Source organism: Rattus norvegicus, chromosome 19 (assembly GCF_036323735.1).
Source record: "Rattus norvegicus strain BN/NHsdMcwi chromosome 19, GRCr8, whole genome shotgun sequence".
In the NCBI taxonomy this organism is placed as follows: Eukaryota; Metazoa; Chordata; class Mammalia; order Rodentia; family Muridae; genus Rattus; species Rattus norvegicus.
The window spans coordinates 60,634,809-60,649,117 of record NC_086037.1 but is presented as its reverse complement, the minus strand read 5'-3'; the positions used below and the strand labels follow the sequence as shown (position 1 = coordinate 60,649,117).

The window sequence follows — 14,309 nt, the reverse complement described above, 5'->3', positions numbered from 1 at the left end:
GAACAAGTTATGAAGTGCTTGCTATGCTCCTAAATATTGTGCCAGGCACTTGGGAAGGAAAGAGGGGGTGAGCAAGATAAAGTGTCCTTCCTTCCCTAGCTAGCATTCTCACAACAAAACACCCAGCCTCTTCTGCAGAGAACCATGGTATACTGTCTGCTCCTGTTCCTGTTATTTTTTTCTTCCTTCTTTCTCCTCCTCCTTCTTCTTCTTCTTCTTCCTCTTCTTCTTCTTCTTCTTCTTCTTCTTCTTCTTCTTCTTCTTCTTCTTCTTCTTCCTCCTCCTCCTCCTCCTCCTCCTCCTCCTCCTCCTCCTTCTTCTTCTTCTTCTTCTTCTTCTTCTTCTTCTTCTTCTTCTTCTTCTTCTTCATCCTTCCTTCCCCTTCCTTCCTTTTATCCTCTCCTTTTTTTCCATTAAAACATCCCTTCAAATAAAAAACAAGTTGTGACACCTAGCCTATAGATTATACACTCATGATGTTGTTTGACCAAGTAGGACTTGAGAAAACACACTGAGAAAAGGCAGAGAACACATAGGGAAGAACATGGAGAGCCATCAAAAGAGACAATGAGAAAGCTGAGCTGTGACTGGAGCCCAGACAGCCACACTAAGGGTTAAATTAGAATCAGCACCAGGGACCAGGTTGGTAACATAAAGAGCAAATTCCAGAATGTTCAGTCTTAATATATACATATATATAATTGTCAAAGGGCAAATATGATTAAATTAACAAAAATTAAACGATGTTTATAGGGGCCAGTGGGACAGCTCAGCTACTAAAGATGCCTGCTACAGAGCTGAGGACTATAGCGTCATCCTCCAGGCCAATATGGTGGAGGAGAGACTCAAATTCCTGCAAGCTGTCCTCTGAACCTCTGAAATGTTGCATATGTGCATGACAAATTAAATAAGATGCGACTCAAAATTATATTGTATATAATATCCACCCGGTTAAAGCAGGGTCTGTTAAAGGTAGTGGGAAAGGAAGGAAGTGGCAGGAGGGGAAAAAAAAGCTAGAACTACAGGAGAAAGAGAAGACAGAAACCCTAACCATTCTAACTTATTCTGAATCCCCTCAGAGACTTAAAATGATGGTGTGTTTGGTGCCTAGAGCACTCAGAATCACACTGGACAATTAGAGGCTGTTCAGTTAAGGTCAATCCATAGCATAAATGCATGCACCCTGTGGAGATGATTCTAAAAGAACTGTGGAACAAACAGAGTGCTTGTAAATGCAAGAAGAAAAGGAGGGAGGGAAGAAGGGAGGAAAAAAGGGAGGGAGAGAGGGAGGAATGGAAAAAGAAAAGAAGGAAGGGCGTACTTTGAGTTTGGCGGACACAGAAAATCACCCAGGAACGTCTCAAACAGCATGAAGACATTCTGCCATGAATCCCCTCCAGCCCCACAGTGTGAAGTTTTAATTAATACAGCTATTAAATAAGGTTTTGTCCCACAGTGTGAGAGCGCCTAGGGTGAGCCTGGCTGCTCAGCTCTGGAAGGCAGCCAGCACCACAACCCCAGGAACTCTTACTGCCAGCAAGACCCAAAGTTGTCCAAAAATCTCTGTCTCTAAGCACTTTCACCTGGAAACTTCAGCTTGCTCTTGGGATCTTTATGGTTCCCACATGTGGGCTTCCTCTGGCAAAGCCCTCAGCTTCCGGTCCCCAATGGTTTCGGGAGGTAGAGAGATGCTGGCCGGTGGCTCCGTTTTTTCAAATGCTGCTGTGTTTATGATCTTAGCACTTACCTGAACACCATCAGACCATTAGAATCGCAGCTCTGGAACCTGTGGTGTAACCCAGGAAGAGGGCCCCTGGGGTCTGATGGATGTAGAAATGGCGGACTAAATCACAGGCTGCCTCTAAAGGGTTTTGTAAGTTTCTTTGAGTTTTAATTAAAATTTTAATATGCGTCGTGGAAATTTATTGATTCTGTGATGGTGGGGTTTTGCATTTTTGAATGTTTTCAGCCAACTGTATTTTCATGGGAGTTCCTGATGGGAGCTCTATTCTCACCTCCCAAGTAGGAACAGATCTATAGGAGTCGCCACAGCACTCCCGATCAGGAGGGGACCTGCCTTAGAGCAACTGGGTTTTATTTCTACTTCTCAGAAATAAAGCCTTGGTCCTAAGGCTGACCACAGAGGAAGATACAAAATGTTGAAATTTTTGCACAGAATTCTTAAAATTAGAGCCCATTTGTCATCTCTCTCTCTCTATGAAAACCCTTTCTTCTTTCTGTTACCATGGCTACCGAAGGGTCTAACTCTGAGGAAGGTTGTGCTAAACAACTGGAAGTTTCTGTTAGGACAAATACCCTACAAGGGCTGAGATTATATAACTGAATTGAGATACTGGGGATTGCATTGGGCTGGTGCTTGGGGAAGAAAGTTCTAGAAAAATGAAGAATTCCAGTCGACTAAGTACTCTTGTTAACTTAGTCATAAAACCCTTTGGATTCCAAATCCATTGTTAAGTAAGATTCCTCCCAATAGTGTATAGGCCATTTCCTGCCCTGTTAAAAGGGAATTGAAGGAAAGACTTTTTCTGGTGAACAGGGGCTGGAAAATGTCCTTGGCTTCCTCGAGCACTAATGTCCATTAATCAGGACAATAGCTATAGGTCTGTAGTTCTCACCAAGGACATCTGGACACATCTGAACACAATTTGGTTGGTTATAGCCTGGTGGGGGTAAGGGAGGATGCTGTGGGGTGGGGAGCAGAGGTGTTGCTCAGTGCCCTTCAGGGAACAAACGGTCATTTAACCTAAACGCCAATACTGCTATAGGGATCCCAGAGGTGGAAGTGGTCTGCAGCAGCAAACAGGTATTAGATTGCCAGTTGTATCAATTACTTTCCTCAATGGGAGTAAAATGGCCTACAAAATCAACTTAAGAAAGGAGGAACCCTTGAGCTCACGGTATTTTTTTTTTACATTTTATTTTTTTTTTTATTAACTTGAGTATTTCTTATATACATTTCGAGTGTTATTCCCTTTCCCCCTCCCCTTCCTTATGGGTGTTCCCCTCCCAACCCTCCCCCCATTGCCGCCCTCCCCCCACCAGTCTAGTTCACTGGGGTTTCAGTCTTAGCAGGACCCAGGGCTTCCCCTTCCACTGGTGCTCTTACTAGGATATTCATTGCTACCTATGAGGTCAGAGTCCAGGGTCAGTCCATGTATAGTCTTTAGGTAGTGGCTTAGTCCCTGGAAGCTCTGGTTGCTTGGCATTGTTGTACATGTGGGGTCTCGAGCCCCTTCAAGCTCTTCCAGTCCTTTCTCTGATTCCTTCAACGGGGGTCCTATTCTCAGTTCAGTGGTTTGCTGCTGGCATTCGCCTCTGTATTTGCTGTATTCTGGCTGTGTCTCTCAGGAGCGATCTACATCCGGCACCTGTCGGTCTGCACTTCTTTGCTTCATCCATCTTGTCTAATTGGGTGGCTGTATATGTATGGGCCACATGTGGGGCAGGCTCTGAATGGGTGTTCCTTCAGTCTCTGTTTTAATCTTTGCCTCTCCCTTCCCTGCCAAGGGTATTCTTTTTCCTCATTTAAAGAAGGAGTGAAGCATTCATATTTTGATCATCCGTCTTGAGTTTCATTTGTTCGAGCTCATGGTATTTAAGGGTATGTACTCCACCACAGTGGGAAAGATATGGAACATAAGGCAGCTGGCCATGTTGCATCCACAGTAAGGAAGCAGAGAGAGACAAATATTCATCCCATGGGATAGTGGTGCCCAGGCTCCTAATGAGTATTTCACTCTTCAGTTGAGCCCTTCCAGAAACTGCCTCATAGACACCATCCTGTCACGCTGAGATTGCCATGAACTGTCGCACCAACCGAAAGGAAGGAGTCAAACAAGAAAGTCTCTGCTGTGGAAATCTGGTAAGGGCTCTGTCACCAACTAATTCTGTGACCTTGAGGCACGAGCTCGAATGTTCATGCAATGGCTTTGCCTCACACATCCATTCATTCCTTTGCCCAGCTTCTGGAAAATGGCACCCTCCAACCTTGGCAGAGTGTGTGAAGACCTGCACCGGGAAAGAGGTGGTGTTGCAGGGAGACCAGAAGAACTGGGAGGTCACCCACAAGCAGGGGACTTCTGGATCCTCACAAAGAGCTAGGCTTTTACTCCAGGAAGTTAATGGCTCACATCGTGAAAAATGTAGACCAGTTTAGGCTTCAGTGCCAGCTTTCTCAGTGCACCATCCTCCTCCTTGCCCAACAGTTTCTCTGTGTATTTGTTGGATGAGAACCTTTGCTTCTTTCCGTCGAGCTGAGAAGACCCAGCCAGAAGAGAGTAAGAGTAGAGAGGAAAGCAATTAAGGGGCATTATGTGGCTCTAGGTGAATATAGCGGCCATATGTCATCTCTTTAGTGACTGAACGGCACCTTATGCTATGACCTAGTGATTCTACTAGTAGATATATATCCAAGAGAAAGGAAAATACAGGTACCCAAAAGTTCATGCACAAATGCTTTCAGCAGCACAGCTCACACTAGCCAAAAATGTAGATGTAACCTACCAGTCCACCAAGAAACACACAGACTAATGGTGTGGTTCCGTGGCATAGCATACATAGGGCTTACATGAGACCCCGAGTTCAATCTCCAGTACCCCCAAAAATGAGAGGAATAAACAAGTGGAGATGTATATTAACTAGTTTTTGGTTGCTATGATAAAATGCCAAGGCTGAAGCAACTTAGACAAAAAAGTGAAATCATTTATTCTGTCTTATGGTTCTCAGTCTGTAATGACAGAGACAACGTGGCAGAAAGCATCAAGTATGGTGGCTGGAACTGGTGGCTGAGAGCTCACGGCTTCAACTGCAAACACCAAGCAGAGAGAGTTAACTGGACATGACTTGAGGGTTTAAACGCTTAAAGCTCACCCCAAGTGACACACTTCCCCCAGCAAAGCCACACTTCCTAAACCTCCCCCAGAGAGTATCACCATCTGGAGACCAAGGTTTCAAATGCCCCAAAGTAATGGGGGACATTAAAAGCACCACAGGGTGCATAGAGAGAGCAGAATAATATTAGTCCTAAGAATAAATGAAGTCCTGGGTTAAGGCTCAAAGATGTCACATGGCAAAGAGAAGCCAGTCACAGAATGATGTGTGTACAGGGTGCGATTTCACTTCCTAAACCTCTGCATCAACAGAGGACAAAATGTGACTGGTGGGCACCAAGGAGGTGACAGCCAATAGAGAGGGAGATTTCCGTGAGATTGATAAAATTGCTCCAGACTGGCACAGTTTGGCACAGTTTGGTTCTTGTGACTGTTTATATATATATATATATATATATATATATATATATATATATGATTTTTAATTTACATTTCAACTGTTATTCCCTTTCCCAGTTTCCCCCCCCCCCATCTCATCCTCCTCCCTTTCTTCTATAATGGTATTCCCTTCCCGAACCATCCCCCCTTCCTGCTACCCCCCAACATTCCCCTATACTGGGGGGGTCCAGCCTTGGCAGGACCAAGGGCTTCTCCTTCCATTGGTGCCCAACAAGGCCATCCTCTGCTACATATGCAGCTGGAGCCATGGGTTAGTTCATGTATAGTCTTTGGGTAGTGGTTTAGTCCCTGGGAGCTCTGGTTGGTTGGCACTGTTGTTCTTATGGAGTTGCAAGTCCCTTCAGCTCTTTTAATCCTTTCTTTAACTCCTCCAATGGGGATCCATTCTCAGTTCAATGGTTTGCTGCTAGCATTCACCTCTGTATTTGACATGATCTGGATGTGCCTCTCAGAAGACAGCTATATCAAGCTCCTGTCAGCAATGAACCACAGAATTATACCTTTCAAATGGGTGTGTCCTATTACTGGTATCTGACCTACATGTCAATAAGGATGTCTTTTTCATGTGGTCTGTACATGAATGTGTGTGATAAATATGTGTGTGTGTGTGTGTGTGTGTGTACCCCCTCTTGTACTTGTGCAAAAGCCAGCAAATACCAGGTATCCTGCTGTATTACTCTCCACCATATTCCTTAAGATGGGGTCTCTCACTGGCAGCCAGAAAGCTCCAGTGAGTCCTGTATCCATCCCCAAGTGGTTTATACCACCACACTTGGTTTCTCATGTGAGTGCTGGGGATTTGAACTCAGGACTTCCTACTTGTGTCACAAGCATTCTTAGCCATAGAGCCATCTTCTAGCCTCAAAGCTATCTTTTAACGAAACATAGAGGGGAAAATGATAAAAACATCTGATTTGACTTCACTTTGACAGTCTCTTCTTGAGTCACTATCCTCCATGACGGTTTGCTTGCAGTTGAAGGAAAAATAAAATTTGGGAGACAATATTGCTTTGTAAAATATTTTTAAACCTGTTTCCTTTTGGTCAGACTTTCCAGTCCTCTTGGCTATGAAACTGTTACCTTTGACCCCCAAAGATACTGACAAAACAGGCAGGCTTGTGTCCACGAAGTCCTGAAAGTTTGGTGTCTTGTAGAAAGGGCGTGGTGTGCCTTGTGGCAGTTAACTTCCACAGGCAGTCTTCAGTGTACACAGAGAGAAGTGCTCTGCTTCCTTTACTTAGAAACTTATCTAACCTCTTCATCCACACAAGTGTGACTTCTGGTAAAATCTAAAATGAAGAGGACATTCTTTTGAGATGATGAAAAATGAAAATAGAAAAAGAAATGAAGAAAGACCCAGGGACACGTAATTCATCATAAGGAGATGTCAAGTTTTCCTGTGTTATCCTTTGGGGTGGGGGAGAAGAGAGTTTAATCTGGTTTACATTATAGTGAGGAAGGGTGAAAGCGCTTTCCTCATAAGAGACTTCAACGCTGGAGCAGGAATTGATCAACCTCCCTCTATGGACCAGGAAACAAAGAAGGTTCCCTGAAACCCAGAAACTATCCATAACCTCCATGCCCTCATAACCTCTGCAAGGTCTTGTTTTCCAAATTATTGACTTCATTCATTCATCCAATCATACGTTCATGTATTTATCATCCACCTATCCATTTATCCACCCATTCATCCATATATTCACCCATCCGTCCATTCGTCCATCTGTTCATCCATCCACATATACTCACCAATCCATTCATTCATTCACTTAGTACACTCTTTGCTATTGCACCCTTTTGGGAAATGAAGTTAAGACACGGTTCATGTCCTCAAAGAACTCAGGGATCTACAGAGAGACAGATAATAGTTATTAATTAACTCTAAAGGAAAGACAAGAAGTGACAGGAGGCACAGGTGAGGAGGAAAGGGCTGAGGGACTTAGGGGGACTGGTAAATTAGAGCGTTCTTGGCTTCAAGTAAGAGATGGTCCATGGAGCTGACACAAGGAAGTTTTGATCTCCTTCAGTGGACAGCTGTGGATGAGAATGAAGTGACTCCAGACTTGAGGCCCTAATTAGGTTCTGTCTTCAGTCACCAGTTGCTTCTATTAACCCACCTTGTTTATTTTTATGTGGTGGGTGTGTGTTTGTGTGTGTAATGTGTGTGTATGTATGTGTGTCTATGTGTGTGTGTGTGTGTGTATGTATGTATGTGTGTGCATGTGTGTGTGTGTGTGTGTGTGTGTGTGTGTGTGAACAACTTTTTGTATTTGGTTCACTCCTTCCATCACATGGAGTCTGAAAACTGAACTCAGGTGATTTGGTTTGGCCATGAGCACCTTTACTTGCTGAACCATCTCACCAGCCCCTTCATTCCCTCCTTATTTTCCTTCTCTTGTTTATGGTGAAAGGTTACAAGGTAGTTGCATGACAGCAATACATGCTGCAAACTGCATTCACCAGGCTGCAGGGCTAGAACAGTACACAAGGGAGAAACAGGAGGAGAGTGCAGGGAAGAAAATGGCATGGACCAGGATTCCTTCATCTTCCAACATCATCAGGCCTGCACAAGCCAGATGTGATGGCGCTTTGGGAGGCAGAGACAGGTGATCTCCGCGACTTAGAGGCCACCCTGTTCTATGTGTGTTTCAGGCTGGGTCTACACAGTGAGACCCTATTTCAACAACAGCACAAAGGCTACACAAGAGTTAACTGACCTGGAGTTACTCTCCTGGAGTTTTTACAGTGTTGAAGTTAGGCCTCAGATCCCACCATATCCCCCCCCCCAAAAAAAGTGGTAAAGTGGTTTTGGACAGAACTGGGCTCCCAACCAGAATAGTCATTGACCTTGGCTTCCTAGCAGGCATGCCACTGAGGAGGCAGGCTTTGTTTTTGAAACCTGTACTACCACCCTCACACAGCACAGTCATTTTGAATCCTTGGTGTGGGTGGATGCTCACCGCAAGCTGGTCTGAGCCCCAGATACGTCACCAGGTAGTACGCCTTTGCATATCCCTTAGAGATCAGCATGTGTACACCCTTCCACGGGATCTTTGTGTCCTCTACCTAAGGAGGTAGCTCATTATGGTTCCCAATTGTGGCTTCTTTCTTTCTTTCTCTCTTTCTTTCTCTCTTTCTTCCTAGTGTGATATTTTTGCCTTCCAGCTCAGGAAAATGTACAGTGGGTGCCACCAGAGCAGAACTCAAAACTATGGTGACCTTTATCATCCCAGGCCACCACACAACTTCCTGGTTGCTGGCTAGAGATCACGGAAGGAGCTGGCTGTCGAGACATCTCATGTGAAAACTGAACAAATTTAATACTGAAGTTACTGAGAGGAACTAAAGTGTGACACCCTATGGAGACTACAGGGTAGACTGTCACATTCTCACTGAGTAAGTTTCCCCTTTAAGCTCCAGCTTCCACCCAATTAGGGCCTGGCTAATTAGTTTTGTGCACTGAACAACACTTGAGGGGAAAGGTCATTCTGGTATATAATTTTCTCTCGCTTTCTAAGCCACAAAACTGCCTCATTGGGACAGGTTTCAACTTCCTGTTCTCAGAAGCGAAACAAGCTGTGTCACATGTTTCTATGAATTCCCCCCTAAAAGCTCCAGATTAATAATAACAGCAGCAGCATGCACTTGTCTATGGGGCACAGGTGCTGGGCTCAGCACTGTATCTCACCTGTCATGAAATCTCCACAAGATGTAAATAGCCAATGTCACAACAAAGCAAGCCATGCCTCACAGTGGTTAAGAATAAGGGTGGGATTGGGCTGGAGAGATGGCTCAGCCGTTAAAGGCTAGGCTCACAACCAAAAATATAAGAAAAAGGGTGGGAAAGAATTTAGGAGACCATGCAGATAGTCGGAAAAGGCATAGGCGACCACGGACATTGTTGGGAGGGACTATAAGAGGCCATGAAGATAGCAGGAGAAAACATGGGAGACCATGCAGATGGTTGGGAGAGAATATAGACCTATCATTAGGAGACCTTGGATATTGACTCTCTCTGGTTTTGGACAAGAATTTTTCTTTTCTAGAAGTTCCAAGCAATTAGACAGGAGTCAATATCTATAAGAGCAAACTGCAGGTAAATATGTGACTCCGCTTCAATGGAGAGCTTCCGCTATGGCGACGTTAGTCCTACAAGTACATTGGAGTTTCTCAACATGGAAGTTAGGACGAAGTCAGCATTGCTGGTTTTGAAGGCTACGCTGTGCCAGAAATTACAGGAGGTGTTGCCATGCTTTCTCATAAAAACAGTTTTGGGGGAAAAATATGAATGGACAGGCAGATGGTAGACTTCTAGTTGAGAATGTTTTGTGCCTGTTCAACAAAAAGTTGGCAATTTTGTGACGAGTAAGAAAAGCCTAGAGAGCTGGAAGGGTTCTTTCTGGAAGTCCCTTGAGTGTTATTTTTGTTCTTTTTGGTTTGGGAGGTTTGGTTTTTTGAGTCCCTGGCTAACCTCAAACTCACTGTATAGCCAAAGCTATCCTTGACCTCCTTCCTAATCCTCCTACCCTCACCTCCCATGTGCTAGGATTCTAGGTGTGCATCATCATTCCTGGCCTGTCTGAGCATTGGATACATCACATAGATTGGTAGAGAAATCTACAATATTGGAAGATCAGTTGAAACAAGATAGAAACGCTGCTTTTCCCAAGCTGTGCAGAGCCTTAGGGCTGAATGTGTGTTGGGGAATATTTCATCCCATAACTTACATAGGGATACATGCCCTTAGCCAGAACCTGCCGTGGTTCATCCAGTAAATTAGGAAGCATGGTGCAGCACAGAGAGCAGCTGTGTCAGTGCCTCATGTACTCATCCCAATGACTCCATCTCCACTCCCTGTCACAGCAAAGTACCAGTGCGAGCATGGGGTTTATCCCTGGCTTCATTCTTGCCTGTCTCTACATCCTCTTTCCCCTTCCTATAACGTTATGTCCTGTCGCATAAGAATTTTGTGTTAAACCTCTACAGGCAAAAATTCAGCAACAATGGCACTTGCAACTAGAACATGTCATTCATTGAAAGGGTTCAGGTGACTGACGGGCAGGATTGCATTCCTAGGAGCTGCAGGAAATCAGAGATGTGAAAAGGATAGGGTGTTTATCAAGAACTCATCTGACAACTGTCTCAGGGGAGCATGCTGTGCCCCTGGGCTGGGTTTGGAACACATCTTTACACCTTTATGGGAATGTTAGGCTCCACTCAAACTGGCTGGTTATCATGGAAAGACAAGAGGCTCATGAGGATGAGCCACTAACGTGGACTTCCATCACTGAGATGTGGGCATCACAGTCAAGCCTTAGAGATGCTCAGAAGGGTTCCCAAGAGACTCTGAAGTCTTTCCTAGATGAAGATGGGTCATGACAGTGCAATCAGTGTGTGGACAATTTGAGAAGGTACAGGGAAATGCTATACATATACACATATACATATACATATGTGCTTATATATATATGTGGGTGTATGTAAGTAAATGTGTGTTATAGATAGGTAGGTACATAGGTAGGTAGATAGATAGATAGATAGATAGATAGATAGATAGATAGATAGATAATAGATAGATAAATAGATAGATAGATAGATAGATAGATAGATAGATAGATAGATAGATAGATAGATGTACTACATATCCTATGGGTGTTTCACTTCTTGAAAACACCATCATAAAATGTAAAGTAAACTTGAGCATGAGGGAACAAAGACGTTCAAAATCCAATCTGGCCCTAAGGTAATTTTTGCATTCCAGCAGAGCTATGCAACATGGTGCTGCATTCTGCACATAGCAATGAGTGGCTGGCTGTATGGACAGGTAGATAGAAGACATGACAGAAAGACAAAGGACCTGAGGGATAGGTGGGTGGATGGGTGGATGAATGTAGAAATGAAGAGAAAGATAGGCAAAATACCAGATGGATGGGTAAATGGATGGATGGATGATCAGATGAAATGGTATCGAGATGAAAGGCTTCTAATCCTTTCTCCTTGAGACTATTACAAAGCCTTACATGCAATACACTGCCAGTTAGTGATGGTGTGACCTGTGATCTCAGCAACATGCCCAAGTCACTCCTTTGCCTGTCGGAGACTTGGAATGAACTCAGCATCACCAGACACACTTGACTGTTATCTGTTATTCAAAGTGCTTACTAGCCTCCCGTGTGGTTTTGTGCATAGAGCAGACACATGAAAGTGCATCTGAGGAACATTGTCATTCTAGACAGTCTCTGAAAAGTCAGCTATCAGTAGGTTGGAACCCAAGAGTTGAGCCAGGAAACTCCATGAAAACTTCATTCAAGGTCCATCATGAAATCTGGAGAAGAGAAAACATGAGTCTTGCATTGACTGACTTCAATTCCTTGTTCACCTCCACCTGCATTTCAGACCTGATGTGTCATTGTCCAAGAGAAGCTAACTTCTATGAGAGTGGCCTGGTGCTGAGGAAGCCTGTGACAGGCCCATGACTGACAGCTAACCTGAGGCCCATCCTATAGGTAAATAACACAGACATAGTCAGATCTAGACGAGGTAGTGCTCCCATCAGAACTCACACACAATCTATGCCTTCCTTGAAGCAGGTTTGAGTCATGCAGACTAGTGGAATTTGAAGATGATGCAGAGCCTTCCTCCCCACCAGGGTCTTTACAATCTTCTACAATGAGAAAGACACTATGGTCTGCATCCGCTTAGTGTTCGGGCTTTCTGTGGTTTTCTTTCTATAAAGAGTTCTGGATTTCCAACTCCCTTCCTCTGAGAGAATTCGAATTGATTCAAATCCTGGGGAATTGGAGATGATTTAACTGGAACCAGGACATAGACCTCAAACCTGAGATCCTGTTCCAATCACTTACAGAGTGCAGAAATAAGGAGTCAAGGGACAAATATGGAGAGAATTAGCAGGAACTAAGGTACAGGAATATTCTGTCTTGACTGTGATAGACACAATTTGGAGAAATCACAAAAGGTGAAATGCACACAAACACACATATATGCACACATACATGCATACATACAAACATGCATACATACATGCATACATACATGCATACATACATGCATACATACAGAGAGACAGAGACAGAGAGAGAGAAAGAGAGGGAGAGAGAGAGAGAGAGAGAGAGAGAGAGAGAGAGAGAGAGAGAGAGAGAGAACATGGAACTCATGTGAGATGATGAGTGGGTTAACAATGCCAGATTCCTGACTTGTACTATTTTACAGTTGTGATGAACACACTGGCCTAGGAGAGGCTGGTAAAGAATGCAGATCTGTCTACATTATTCCTTATAACTGCATGGGAATCTTCACTCCAGCATTATAAATATTGAGATATATTTGTGTATGTTTAGTCACAAATACCAATTCACAGGGTCCACTGAGCACTGGAGGTACTAAACAGACAAAGAAGATCTCTCAAGGAGGGACTTCTCCCAGAAGTAAATATGAGTCCAACATCCACCAAAGAGGAGGATGGGGTAAGATTTGCCAGGCAGTACCTGGGATCTGTGGGTATCACTGCTAGAGTAACAGTACAGATATTGATAACAGATGAGAATCAGAGTACAGTATATATATATATACATATATATATATATGTGTGTGTGTGTGTGTGTGTGTGTGTGTGTGTATGAAACACTTTTCGTGTTTTCCACTTGGCATTTACAGATGTTGAATGACTATGAAGGACATAAAACCAAAGACAAGGAAAGACTAATGCATGCGCCTCATCTCCCTCAACAAGCCACTGACGAAACCACTCCCTGCTTACAGTACTCCTTCAGACCCAAAGGAACATCTGCTTTAGTCTGGGACAGCTCCCCTGTTACCCATCATCCCTCCTTTCTATTGATCATTTATTTGTTGAAAGGACCAGAGCTTATATTTTTGACCGTTTCCCAGATTCTCAGCTTGTATTATTACGGACTCATTTCTCCATCACCTGCATCTTCTCCAAACAGAGGCTTCAGTTTTGCTTTGTGTCATCCTCTTCCTCACAACCAAATGCCTCTGGTGCTACTGGACAGGAGGTACCAATGCTATCACTGGAGGGAAAATATTCTTGGAGGTCAGTTATTCTTTCAAGTGACTTGGTATCAAACTTGACTTCCCCGAGATTCGGAAAATGAAACGCATGCAGGTGTGCACGTTCGGGATGGAATTCCAAACCAAACAAAATGCACAGACTTGTGCAATGGCCAAGAAGGACCGGCATTGCAGCTCCTTGCAGCTCGGTCTTGGGGAACAGACATTTCTCCGACAGTAAATTCCAATAAAGTTGGTGGGTGTAGCACTAATGACTCCACTCTGAGTCACTCCTAGGGACCTGAAATCACGCAAGGATTACCCAGCAGGATGGTGGAGGGAGGGAGAGGTCAGCAGTTCTGATTCCATGGGAACCCGATTTCAGAAGCAGTCCTCTAATGACTTTGATGCTCTGGTTAAGGGCTTCCCAATAGCACTGGACTCCAAGAGGAGAGCCGGGAGGGAAGTGGAGAAATGTAGGGGTGTTTATTATCTTGATGTTTGTACCTGAGACAGCAGAAGAAAGCAGTGGATCCATCAGTAGGCAAAACAACAAAGCGTGTGTGCTCTTGTGTGTGTGTGTGTGTGTGTGTGTGTGTGTGTACATGTGTGTGTGCATGTGTGGGGGTGTGTCTGTGTTTGTGTGTTCGTCTGTATGTCTGTGTTTCTGTGTATGTGTGCACATGCATGTTCAGTTTACCATATCAATGGGTATGAGCACACATATGTATACCTTCTTATGGAGGCCAGAGGTCAACCCTGGGTATCACCCCTCAGGCATCATTCATCTTTTTTCCTATGATGTAGTCTCTTACGTAGCTAGAATTGATTAAGTTGGCTACCCTGGCTGGCCAACAAGCTGTAGGGCTCTGCCTGTCTCGGCTGCTCCAGTGATGGGATCCCAAGAGCAAAGAACCAGGTCCAGATTTCTACATGGGTTCTCGATATTGAACTCTGGTCCTCACGTTT

General features: G+C 44.2%; 1 long non-coding RNA gene across 3 annotated transcripts; it reads left to right on the top strand.

Moving 5' to 3' along the window:
- The first annotated feature begins 2,259 nt into the window (after positions 1-2,259).
- On the top strand, positions 2,260-13,608 carry LOC102547452 (uncharacterized). 3 transcript variants are annotated; one of them, XR_010060248.1, is made up of 5 exons: positions 2,260-2,669; positions 3,766-3,883; positions 8,543-8,705; positions 11,706-11,815; positions 12,688-12,793. It is a non-coding gene; the product is annotated as an uncharacterized LOC102547452 (long non-coding RNA). The 3 variants fall into 3 exon arrangements; XR_005496844.2 differs by lacking the exon at positions 12,688-12,793 and adding an exon at positions 12,984-13,608 and having other exon boundaries at positions 2,497-2,669; XR_005496845.2 differs by lacking the exons at positions 11,706-11,815; positions 12,688-12,793 and adding an exon at positions 12,984-13,608 and having other exon boundaries at positions 2,519-2,669.
- The last annotated feature ends 701 nt before the right edge of the window (positions 13,609-14,309 follow it).